Source organism: Curcuma longa, chromosome 20, assembly GCF_044706935.1.
Source record: "Curcuma longa cultivar G26 ecotype Majalengka, Jawa Barat chromosome 20, ITB_CL_G26_1.1, whole genome shotgun sequence".
NCBI lineage: Eukaryota > Viridiplantae > Streptophyta > Magnoliopsida > Zingiberales > Zingiberaceae > Curcuma > Curcuma longa.
Window position 1 is genome coordinate 8,086,780 of NC_133880.1, and position 7,992 is coordinate 8,094,771.

Consider the following 7,992-nt stretch of genomic DNA (forward strand, 5'->3'; position numbering starts at 1 on the left):
AGAGTGTGCTATTTCTGGGTTACTTATGGTGATTTCTATTCAACAATATGGTAAATAGGTTGATTAGTTGGCCAGTCAAAGATAAGTAGATAATTAATGCTTGCCCAAAATTTTGCCTTCATTTATTCGGTGAAAGACAATAATTTGTGCATAATCATGGCTTTTCAGATTGCCTTAATCCAGATTTTGACAATTCCACAATTAATGGAAGTCAACTGCTCATGGTTCGTTTCTATACATGAATTGCTGTGAATATGCTTTCTAAGAATCATCTCGGTGGGAAAGTATTTATTGTCAACTACATGAATTGTTTTATTACCCTTTCTGTTATTCACGACCAAGCTATTTATTTACAGCACAAAGTAGAGAGGTTAAAAAGTAAACCAATAGAACTCAAAACTGAATCAATGCATATTGTTTGCAAATTAGAATCTAAACATTTGAACTGATGGTGACCTTTATGCCGACTTTTTTTTTTTTTTTAAGTTTCAAGCAAAATAATGACAGGAACATCTACCATATAATCACACCAATTATCTAATGAATGTCTCTTTAGGTGAAAAGGCCGAGTGTAAATGGTTCTTTAGTTGTTCAAGGGAAGATGTAATTCAAACAGACCAAAGTTTAATAAATTTAAACATAATTCCATCCATAAAACACTCACTAAATAAATGTTGAAACTAGAAAGTTCACAGAATAGTAATATCATAGGAGATAAACTGCTAAACTCAAGCTGAAAAAGTCTTCATATTGAACAAATACTCAAGATGTAGATTAAGAAAAATTAAACCAACAAGATTACACCTTAGCAACTATCCAAAAGTAACAAATACAAACAGTTACCAAGGAAGATATTGATAGCTCATTTCTTCTTCCCAGCCTTGGCAGCATCCCCTGCCTTTGTCTGAAAATTGAAAGATATAAAACAGTAAGAATCTCTAGTGAGTTTTATTTGAAAATATTCAAGCACATTTTACTTGGTGTGCTTTAATGAAAAGAACTATGAGCATTTATTCGGTACTAGAGAAGTAAATTTAAAACATTGTAGATATCAGATGGGGAATTACCTTCTTAACGCCGCGGATCTTCTTTGCCCTGTTTTTCCTTTCCTTCATCTGCTTCCTGGATTTCTCTACCTTAGTTGCAAGGCCATTCTGTATGACCACAATTTCCACAACAGAATCACTTAAAAGTAGAAATGAAACAACAAACATTAATGAATTCTAGAGAATTAAAAGTACAAAAAAAAAAGTCTTCACTAACACGAATTGCTGGTTCTGTGTTAAAGATGCCAGAAAAGCACCGTTGAGGTCCCTTTAAGTGACTCGTGCAAAACCTTCAGAGGGTTCAGTTCAGATATGCATCCAATGTACAATCTACTTTGATTTCAAAAGATTCCATCATGAATTACTCAGTGGCGGAGCTACAGTGGGGGCGCCTGGGGGCGGTCGCCCCCCCTGCCCCGGTGAAGAATCCCCAAAAGTTCTACAGTATCTGCGCGTCGAAGCCCCCTCCGAACACTTCGCTCGGAGCCACCAAACTGTTGCAGGGATCCACTGACATCGACGTCGTCGTCGATCCAGTAGTGCCGTCGGACGGCCGCGACAAAGCCGGCGGCGGTTCGGCGACAGAGGCGGCGGAAGCAATGGCGTCGACGTCAGAGTCCCGGCCGGTGAGCTTCTGCACGAGGGCGCGGAAGGTAGCGGCGCTGGCGGTGACCCTCATGGCCATGGGGTTGGAGATGTAGACGACCTTGACGGGCTTCTTCTTGGCGATCGACCGGCCGAGGCACTTGCGATGGGCACTAAGGAAGGAAGGGAGTTGGGAGCTTTATAGGGCCGGGCTGAGGTTGTGCCGTCGCCGCCGGAGCACTGGCTGCTGCTTCCTGGAAGCAATGAGATTGGGAGGAGACTAGCTAATTAACAAAATAAAAAGGATATTTTTGTCAAGGAGTGGACAAATCGAGATGTTTTAGCTTCATAAGGGGTTTAAGTTGAAATAAAATTTAAGCGAAGTCATTATTCAGGCATCACATGTGATCGCATTAATGATATCCACGTAATTTGAACAAAAAATTTAAAATAATTTTGTGTGATACCTAAAGTATCATACAAATAAATTAAAAAAACATATTCTAGTTATTATTTTCACCAAAAATATTAATTACAACTAAATAAGACATCTATTACAAAGATATTTATTATAGTTGAATCTAAATAAAAGATTTTTTTTTATCAAAACAAAAAATACTTGTTATCCAACAATTCACAAGGAACAAAACTACGCATTGTAGCCAGGGGCGGAGCTACAGGGAGGTGCCTGAGGGCGCCTGAGGACGTAAAATGCCCCCCCCCCCCCTCTTGGTAAAAATCCTGACTCCGCCCCTGTTAGGACTGGAACACTTTTTTGATCAATCATGGAAAAAACAGGAAAATTATTCTAGAAATTTGATACCTCATAATGTTTTTATATGTTAAACTGTGATAATTATGATATATTCTGATGATACTACCCAATCGATTGGGTGTGATGCAACCATTGGCTGTGATGTTTTCTTACTACTCTTCATGTCTTAGATGCATAGTTACCTGTTTTAGCTAGAAAAGTAGATGTGGCAGATACAGATATTTTTTTTATCTTCTACAGATATTTTTATCTTCTATAGATATATCTGATCAGGCAGCAGCACCAGGTGGCCGGATAGTATTGAGAGTTGTTGCCGGGTGGTAAGTATTGGTACATTTAGTACTTTTTAATTCATATTTTATTTTATAGCATATGTCTAACATTTACATGGTTTTTAATGCAGTTTTACACCAGAGGGCCATAAAGTTGCCGCATATATTTCTAGTAAGTTCCGTGAGCGAGTATGTCGTTCAGGGCATACTTAAAGGCATGTCGATAAGGCCATGCGCAGCTTCTACTACGACGAGTTTTTGGTTAGTCATTTTAACCACCTTATAATGAAGTTTTTTTTATTTAGACTATTTTTTTTTCTTGCAGAAAAAATATACTTTTGAGCTAGGACGTGAGCGGGAGTTTCAAGACGCCTGGAATGCTGCTGCTGGCAAATTATATAAAGATCTACTATATAAATGCAGAACTAAGGGCACCAGACCATCTTGGATCCCAGAGGACATCTGGGCTGCATGGCAAGCAGTATGGCAAGCAGAAAGATGGCAGGCAAATGCAGAGATTGCTCGGTCCAACAGAAAGACCGAGATAGCTGGCCCTAGCACCGGATCCACAAAACATACAGCTAGATCCCGCTCCATTGTGGAGCATACCTTAGACTTAGTAAGTTTATAATTAATATATTTTTAATTATTTATTAATGTCATTATTTTTATTTAATTGTATTTTTGATTTTTCAGGAGCACCAGTTACAGCATCCTCCTACTTGTTTGGAGTTTTTTACAAAGACACACAAGTCTAAGGATGACACTTTTATTGATGCTCGCTCGCAGGCCTTAGACGTAAGAAAATAATTTTTTATTTATTTTACTTTACCGGCATGTAATTATTTTTTCTAATCTTAAATTTTATAATAATTTATTTTTAAACAAGCTGAATATTCAGCTAGAGTTGCACAGGCGTCTGCGCCTGCAGTTGAGGGAGGAGAGAGGCAGGAGCTCTCAACCGACCAGTTGAATGAGATCTACTATGATGTGGTCGGTGGGAGGAAGAAGAGCTCCGCCCTCTACGGTCTAGGGTCCCAGGCCAGAGTCGTATATGATCGTGTGATGGCCCCTAGACCCAGGGGTCGTCCCAGCGGATCAGATTCAGCGATAGAAGCCCTACAAAAAGAAAATCAAGAATTAAAAGATCGACTCGCGGGCCAGCAAGATCGACTCGCTACATTAGAGGTGCAGGCAGAAAGTCAAGCTCGGCTTGGGCGGCAGATGGCGGCCTGGATGGAGGCCTTCGGCCAGACGCCATCGCAGCCTACTTTTGATGCGCTACGAGCTGCGATGTGAGGTGCGGACCCTGATACGGAGACTCAGGACCCTAATGCTCCTGATCAGTAGCTGTCTGCAAGGTAGGTTAGCATTTCTATTACTTTTAATTTTTTTTACGTTATTACTTGTAAGCATGCATTTTTCAAATATGTTGTTCTATTACTAACCTATCTTATTGGTTTTTTGTAGGATCTTCTATTTTGCCTTGGCTGGTTTAGATATAATTTTGATCAGTTCTTGTATTCTGACATTTGATATAGTATCATTGTATCTAGATATTTGTAATTATGTTATTGTATTCAGATTGTATAGGAGTATTTTGATGTGTTGTATTCAGATGTTATATTAGTGTTGTGTTTTATCATTATTGCCCTGTTTGTGTATTTCTGTTATATTATGTCGTGTTTTGTTATCGTGTAAACAGGGAAATTCAGAAAATAAATTAAAATATATTAAAAAATTATATTATTAGCGATAGAATTTATAATTCCGTCGCTAATAACCGAAATTTTTTTTATTTTTTTTTAAATTTAGCGACGGAATTTAGAATTCCGTCGGCAATAAACCCTAAAAATAAATATATTTTTTATTTTTTTAAAAAAAGAATTTAATTTTCGTCGCTATTGTTTGCGACGGAATTTAAATTTCGTCGCTATTTTTTGCGACGGTTTAAAAAATTATCGCTAAATAATTAGCGACGGATTAAAAAATTCCGTCGCTAAAGTGATGTCAGCGATCAAAAAACACGCGACGAGCTGTTTCCGTCGTTAATCGGTCGCTAATCTCGATTAGCGACCGAATAACGACGGAAATAATCCGTCGCTATTCTCAGTAATTTTTTTAGTGTTCAAATGTCAACACAGAGGATTGCTCTTTATTTGTCCAGTTTGGCATTTTCCAACCGAAGACTTCTTTTTTACTTCTTATGCACACACTGGCTTCCAGTAAAAATCTGCAACTAAGTTTTTATTTCCGTGATTTCCTGACCGCTCCTTCTATTTGATCCGCTGCCATCAGGATAAAGTTCGATTAAATAGAATTAAATAATTAATTAATCGAATTTAAAATTTTGATTAAGTTATTTTAAAAACATAATTTTTATAAAAAATATAGATTGTTTTAGATATTTTTAATTTTAAAATTTTTAATTCGATTAAACTGAATAAATAAATATTATTAATCAAATTAGAATTGGAGTTGCACTGCACTATGGTATTATATTTTAAAAATTAATATAATTAATATATTAATTTTTAAAATATAGTATCACTGTAGTATTAATTTTTAAAAATCAATACAATATTGATTTTTAAAATTTAACATCATAATTCGATTAATTTGATTTTTAATTAAATTAATCGATGTTTTTTCTATTCGATTTATTTTATTTTTATTGAAAAGATCGATCATTTCAATTAGTTTTAAAAAATTAATTTATTTGATTTCGACTCCACCCGGTACAATTCTGAACCGATCGTTCAATCCTAACTATCAATTAGACGAAGAAAGTCAGAGTAGAGGATGAGAAAGAATATTTTGAAAAATAGATTTATAAATTAATAATTTTAAGTAGAATGTGTAATATGATTTTGGTATTTAAAAAAATTAGATGTATAATTTATTAAATTGCCAAAATTATGGCCGGATCTTATCGCGAAATTCTAGATATAGCTTGGACGCAAAATCACGATTGAGTGGCCATTTAAATCCCCGAAATAAACACTTAGGTTGGAGAGTCTGCTTAGATGCCAGTTTGTGCTTGGAGAAATGATACTTACGTAATATAAAATTGTAGCATGACACTCACAATTGCATACAGTGGGTCCCACTGCATGTCAGTGGGTGTCCACTGACATGTCCGTGGGATCCACTGCCAATGTGAATGTCATGCTACGATTTCATGTTGTGTATCACCACTTTTGTGCTTGAGAAGCAAAAGAAAGTCTTAGGTTGGAAAATGTCAAACTCGAAAAATAAAGAAGAATCCTGTGTTTGGCAGTTGAATTCTGGACTTTGAAATGTAAGCTGAACTCTGAATTAACTGTTGCTTAATCCCATTCAGTTATACTTATTCGAACTTATCGAACAAAATGTCGAAGTTTCGAAGTTCTTGCTTTCGTTGAAGTTTCGACTGTAGGTACATCTCATTGCACACGTCATAAATTCGTCATCATATCTGATAATTTATCTCGCTTGAATAATCTACCGTTTGTGTATGAGATGTTAAGAAATTAATTTCACATAGTTTAATCTCTATGTTTGAAGAAAAAATTCAATATATATTATATGTTTTGGTCGAAGTATAGGTGGGTCAAACCTTTGATAAATCATGAAAGGTTGACTTTTTAAAGATTTTTAAAACATGGCAATAACTTTTAAAATAAAAGGATGCATGATGAATCGATTGAAAGAGTATGTAAAGAAGTCAAAGTTGACTATTCTTGAAAAGACTTAATAAAAGATTAAAAGGGGAGCAAGACGTACTTTGACGATGTCTCTCTGACGTTCAAGTTAAAATAAAATGAAAAAAATAAATGAAAAATATAAAATATTACTATGATCTCAAATATTAGATACTTTCGATTAGAGAGATAAATTTTTTATATAAATGAATGAACCTCTCTCTTCATTAACGGAAATCATCTTTTAATAAACATGTCTTTTTATATATTTCAAAGATAAAGAAAAGTCACGTCGTTATGTTGTGTTTAGTTGAGAGGATGAATTTAAAAAGCTAAGGAAAATTTTGGACATGAAAAACTTTTCATTATTTATTTTATAAGAAAGGATAGATTATTTATGCTTTTCATTGTTACCTTGGAATAAACAGAGCATTAGTTATTCAAATGAGTAAGTAATAATTATCTTTTCTTGTATAAATGTCTATATTTGATATCATAACTACTGTAGCTTTTGAGATACCGTGTGAGTTTCTATTACTAATGCCGAACTCTACCCAACGCCCTCGTCAACCACCAAAAGGTTTTACTATTTTCTTTCTCAGATAAATATCGAGTGGCCTTCGATTTTCAATCTCTACTTCTTTCTTCGAAGAAGTTTCTGAATATTTTTGCATTCCATTGCATCAGTTGGTTGTCAATAGAGTTGTCAAATGGATCAATTTATGACGGGTAAGCCAACTCACTAAAAATCTATCATATAGCGGGATGAGACGGATTGATTCACTAACTTTGCAGGTTGGAAAATCTTCAACCCAACCCAACCTAATGCAGTTTGCGGGTTAGGCGGGCCAACTCACAGACCTGTCAAAAAAATATTAAAAAAATATCAAAAGTATTAAAAGTTTTAAATTTGAATGATAGTTTAAATTGATCTAGTTAAAATTTTTAAGTTTGAATTATAATTTGGACGGATCAAGCTCACTAATTCATTAAGTTTTCTATTTTAATTTTAAAATTTAAAATAAATTAATAAAATTTCTCAACCCGCGGGTTAATTCAAGTCCGCCGCGGGCTAACCCATGCAGGTTGCGAGCTTAGGCGGGTCAACCCATTTTAAAATGGGTTGATAAAATTTTAACTCAACCCACTTAAATTGCTTGGCGAGGCAAGCCAACCCGACGGGCCCAACCAAAATTGACGACTATAGTTGTCAATTCTCTTCGCCTTCTTTGAGGAGTCTTCATAGTATTTACTTATTATGATTTGCAATTAATGTCTACCATCTTTCAGTATTCTTCTATTAAAAGAAAAGTGAACTAAGTTGTTGGTGTGAGCACTAGATGATCGAACTTTGATTTTGATGATGACACGAGATTCAAGTTAAGTGTGTGTTATGTACTGACAAGCTTATCTAGTGTGCAGGGTGCACAGGTAAGTCCTAATTAAGGCTAGACAAAGTAAGTCCTAGTTGAGGCTAGGTAAAGGCAAGTCTTGGTTTGGAGGATCAGGTAGAAGTCTTAGCAAGGTCATGTGCACCAGGTGCAAGTCCAGGCAGGTCAGGAGGACCAGTTGCATGGTAGAAATCCAGGCAGATTAGAAGGACAGGATGTGTGATGGAAGTCTAGGTCGTC

At 35.6% G+C, this 7,992-nt stretch overlaps 1 long non-coding RNA gene across 1 annotated transcript; it reads right to left on the reverse strand.

The window, feature by feature from the left end:
- Positions 1-664: 664 nt before the first annotated feature.
- On the reverse strand, positions 665-1,364 carry LOC141813084 (uncharacterized). The gene is made up of 3 exons (XR_012600373.1): positions 1,264-1,364; positions 1,068-1,154; positions 665-904 (listed from the first exon to the last, which is right to left on the reverse strand). It is a non-coding gene; the product is annotated as an uncharacterized LOC141813084 (long non-coding RNA).
- Positions 1,365-7,992: the final 6,628 nt, after the last annotated feature.